Below are 5,508 nucleotides of genomic sequence, written 5' to 3' on the forward strand. Positions count from 1 at the left end.
AAGCTGTGACACTTCTCCAGTCTGCCCTCTCCCCGGCAGTGCACTGGAGCAAAGATCTAATTTTTTATTTCATGTGTATTGCATGTATCTCTGTGTGAAGGTGTTGGATTCCCCAAAACTGGTATTAGAGACAGTGTGAGCTGCCATATGGATCCTGGTAATTGAACCTGGGCGCTCCCAAAGAACCACCTCAAAGCCATTTCTCCAACCCTAAATTAATATTTTTAAATTGACTGTTTACTACGTCCTCTAGCATCTCAGTAAAGTTTAAAGGATTTGTATACATTTTGCCATAATGCACTGAAACTAAGACTCAATCATAAAAGATAATGTAAATAACTTCACAAACAGATATATTTCATTCTTAGCACTTCATATAATTTTTTCCTTATTAAGTAAACAACTTTCATGTTTTTACTTCAAAGAACCACTTGATGTATTTGTGTTGTATGCATGCGTGATCATGTGTCAATGTGTGGATTCATGCTCATGTAAATACAGGGTACATGTAAGTATGTGTGCACATGTTTATAGAGGTCAGAAACTTTACTAATAAATACTAAATAGGCAAGGCTTAACTTATCTCCCACCTAGGTTTTACAGTCCTTCTAGGCTTCTTATATGGGTTCTTATAATCTCAACTCAGGTCCTCACACTTACATAGAGCTATCTCCACAGCAACAAATACAAACAGGGGGTGTACTGCCTGATTTTGTGTCAACTTGACACAAGCTAGAGTCAGAGAGTAAGGAGCCTCAGATGAAGAAATGTCTTCATGAGATCCAGCTGTAAGACATTTTTCTCCTAGATTCTATAATAAAGCTACGGTCAGCAAGCCAGTGAGCAGCATCCCTCCATGGCCTCTGCAACAGCCTCTGTCTCCAAGATCCTGCTCTATTTGAATTTCTGTCCTGACTGCCTTTGGTGATGAACAGCAATGTGGAATGTAAGCTGAATAAACACTTTCCTCCCCAACTTGGTTTCTGGTCATGATGTTTTTAATCACAGCAATAGAAACCCTAATAAAGACAAGTTGGTACTAGGATTGTGGGGTATTGGTGTTACAGACTTGGCCATGTTTTGGGGGAGATGGTGGACCTTTTGGAACTTTGAGCTAGAAAGCCAGTGAGTGTTGAGAACTTGGTGTAATGTTCTATAGGAGCTTGGAAGACAAGAATGTTGAGAGCAGTGCAGAAGATGGAGGCTTAGTTTGTGAAATTTCAGAAGAAAGATTAAAGACTATTAGGGCCATTTGCTATCTTGATTTAAGCTTCTGTGGTTCTGGTCACCAGGAGCTGAAGAGTCAACTATGATAACAAGATACCAAGATAACAAAATCTTTGCTTTGCTGGGATATTCTATACTGGTCAGCTAGAGCTCAGAATTTAGCAGTGATTAAAAGGAGACCAGCATTGTTGAGGTGAAATCTTCTGGGAAGTATTTCCTGAAAGTCAGACCACAAAAGCTGTATTCCAGAGGTAGCTAAGGTTGTATTTCCTGCTGGCAACCGAACTTGGTAGTATTAGTCACACAGGTGATACTGGTTTTGAAGGCATGAAGGGTTCATGGGAAGAACTTGAGATTTGGCACTGTGAGAGGCCAGAATGGTCCACTGGTGAAGGTGCAACCTCAGTGGCAGTTGATGGCCCAGGATTGAAGGAATCATGCAGAGAAGTTGAGGCTTAGCACCATGAAGAGCCTGTGAGAGGCTACTGGTGAAAGAGCAGCCCAGTTGCAGCATGGTAACCCAGTCATTTTTGAGATGCCAGTACCACGGAATAACCACCAAGAACAGCAGCAGCAGTAGATGAAGCCTAGAAGTAGCCAGACGAAGCCTAGAAGGCAAGCTGTGTGTGTGCTGCAAAGGGCAGAGCTAGAAAAGTGACCCAAGTTCCTTAGAGGAACCTGGAAGATCATGAGTGAGTCTCAGATACTTGAACATTAAGTGATTTATACTGGGGCAGTTTAGTTTTGATTTGATTTGATTGTACCCTAATTTCCCCTCTTGAATTAAGAAAGTATTTGGTGCCAGGCATGGTGGTTCATGCCTTTAATCCCAGCACTTGGGAGGCAGAGACAGGCAGATTTCTGAGTTCAAGGCCAGCCTGGTCTACAGGGTGAGTTCCAGGACAGCCAGGACTAAACAGAGAAACCCTGTCTTGAAAAACCAAAAAAAAAAAAAAAAAAAAGTATTTGGTTTATTTTTTTTATTTTATTGGAACTCACACTTAAGAGACTTTGGATTTTGATAAATATTGGCTATTTTAAAGAGACTGAGGTTTTAATGTGCTTGATTTGTAAAGGCCTTTACAAGGAGAAGATTCCCAATTCAAAGACCCAGAAAACATCTTAAACAAAATCATAGAAGAAAATTTCCCTAACCTAAAGAAAGTGATGCCTATAAAGGTACAAGAAGCTTCCAGAACACCAAACAGATTGAACCAGAAAAACAAATCCTCTGGCCACATAATTATCAAAACACTAAATATACAGAACAAAGAAAGAATATTAAAAGCTGCAAGGGAAAAAAGGCTAAGTAGCATATAACAGGAGACCTATCAGAATTACACCCAACTTCTCAACAGAGACTCTAAAAGCTAGAAGGGCCTGGACAGATGACTTGAAGAGCCTAAGAGACCACAGATGTCATCCCAGACTACTATATCCAGCAAAACTTTCAATCACCAAGATATTCCATGACAAAACTAAATTTAAACAATATCTTTTCACTAACCCAGCCCTACACAGGATACTGGAAGGGAATCTCCAACACAATGAAGCTAACTACATTCAAGAAAGCACAAGAAATAAATCATGTCATATCATTAAAACCAAAAGGCATACATACACACACACTACTACCACCACCATCAAAATAACAGAAATTAACAATAATTAATATCCCTCAATATCAATGTTGACTCAATTATCCAATAAAAAGACACAAGCTATCAAAATGGATGCATAAACAGGATCTATCATTCTTCTGTATACAAAAACTCATCTAACCACAGAGATAGACATTACCTCAGAATAAAGGGCTGGAAAGTTTTTCCAAGTAAACAAACCCAAGTAACTAACTGGAGAAGCTATTATAATATCTAATAAAATAGACTTTCAACCAAAAGAAATCAAAAGAGACAGGAAAGGAAAGAAAAAAATCCACTAAGAGGACCTCTCAATTCTGAATATCTATGTTCCAGATGCAAGGGTGCCCACATTTGTAAATGAACCATTAATAAAGCTTAAATCACATACTGAACCCCACACATTAATAGTAGGAGACTTCAACATCCCACTCACACCAAAAGACAAGTTATCCAGACAAAACTAAAGAAAGAAATAATGAAACTAACAGAGGTTATGATTCAAATGGACCTAACAGATATCTATAGAACATTTCATCCAAACACAAAAGAATACACCTTCTTCTCAGCACCTCACAGAACCTTCTCCAAAACTAACCATATAAGCAGTCACAAAGCAGGCTTCAACAGATACAAGAATATTGAAATAACCTCTTACATCTTATCGGATCACCATGGATTAATGCTGGACTTCAGCAGCAACAAAACCAACAGAACGCCTATAGACTCACGGAAACTGAATAACTCTCTATTCAATGACTGGGTCAAAGAAGAAATAAAAAAAAAGAAATTAAAGATATTCTAGAATTCAATGAAAATGAAGGTACAACATATCCAAAAGTATGAGACCCAATGAAAACAGTGCTAAGAGGAAAGTTCACAGTGCTAAGTGCCTTCATAAAGAAACTGGAAAGTTTTCACACAAGCAACTTAACAGCATGCCTGAAAGCTCTAGAACAAAAAGAAGTAAGCACACTCAAGAGGTGTAGACAGCAGGAAATTCTCAAACTCATGGCCGAAATCAAAAAATTAAAAACAAAGAGAACAATTCAGAAAAGTAATGAAACCAAGAGCTGGTTCTTTGAGAAAGTCAACAAGATAGACAACACTTAGCCAGACTAATTAAAAGGCAGAGAGACGATGTCCAAATGAACAAAATCAGAAATGAAAAGGGAGACATAACAACAGAAACTGAGGAACTCCAAAAAATCATTAGGTTTTACTTCAAAAGCCTGTACTCCACAAAATTGGAAAATCTAAATGAAATTGAGGGTTTTCTTGATAGAGTCAACTTACCAAAGTTAAATCAAGACCAAATAAATAAACTAAAGAGTTCTATAACCCCTAAGGAAATAGAAGCAGTCATTAAAAGACTCTCAACGAAATAAGTCCAGGACCAGATGGTTTTAGTGCAGGACTCTATGAGACTTTCAAAGAAGAGCTAACACCAATGCTAAATGGAAAGAATGTTAAAGCAATTACACTAAAATCAGGGATAAGACAAGGCTGCCCACTCTCTCCCTATCTTTCAATATAGTACTTGAAGTTCTAGCTGGAGCAATAAGACAACTAAAGGAGATCAAGGGGATACAAACTGGAAAGGAAGATGTCAAAGTATCACTATTTGCAGATGGTAAAATATACATAAGTGACCCTCAAAATTCTACCAGGGAACTAACTACTGGTGATGAACACCTCCAGCAACATGACTGGATACAAAATTTAACCCAGGATAGTTAAAACAATCCTGTACAATAAAAGACCTTCTAGAGGTATTACCTCCATTCCTGACTTCAAGTTGTACTATAGAACAACAGTAATTAAAAACTACATGGTATTGGTATAGAAACAGACAGATTGATCAATGGAAGCAAATCAAAGACCCAGAAATAAACCTGCACACCTATGGACACTTGATTTTTGACAAAGAAGCCAAAACCATACAATGAAAAAGGGAAAGCATCTTCAACAAATGATGCTGGTCTAACTGTATGTCTGCATGTAGAAGAATGCAAATAGATCCATATTCATCACCCTGCACAATACTCAAGTCCAAGTGGATAAAAGACCGCAACATAGAACTGGATACATTAAATCTAATAGAACATAAAATGGATCAGGCACTAAGGTCAACAATTAATAAATGGAACTTCATGAAACTGAAAATTTCCTGTAAGTCAAAAGGCACTGTCAATAGGATAAAATGATAACCATAGGTTGGAAAAAGATCTTCACCAACACTACATCTAACAGAGGACTAATACCCAAAATATACAAGAAACTCAAGAAGTTAAGTCACCAACAACCTAAATAACCTAATTACAGAGATAAATAGAGAATTCTCAACAGAGGAATCTCTAATAGCCGAGAAACACTTAAAGAAATGTTCAACATCCTTAGTCATCAGGAAAATGCAAATCCAAACAACACTGAGATTCTACCTTACACCCCTCAGAATGGCTAAAACTCAAATGATAGCACATGCTGCCAAGGATGTGGAGCAAGGGGAACACTCCTCCATTGCTGGGAGGAGTACAAACTTGTACCATTCTGGAAATCAATTTGGTGGTCTCTACCTCAAGACCCAGCTATACCACTCCTGGACATATACCCAAAATATGTTCCACCATTGCACAAGGAC

Source organism: Mus pahari, chromosome 5, assembly GCF_900095145.1.
Source record: "Mus pahari chromosome 5, PAHARI_EIJ_v1.1, whole genome shotgun sequence".
Classification (NCBI taxonomy): domain Eukaryota; kingdom Metazoa; phylum Chordata; class Mammalia; order Rodentia; family Muridae; genus Mus; species Mus pahari.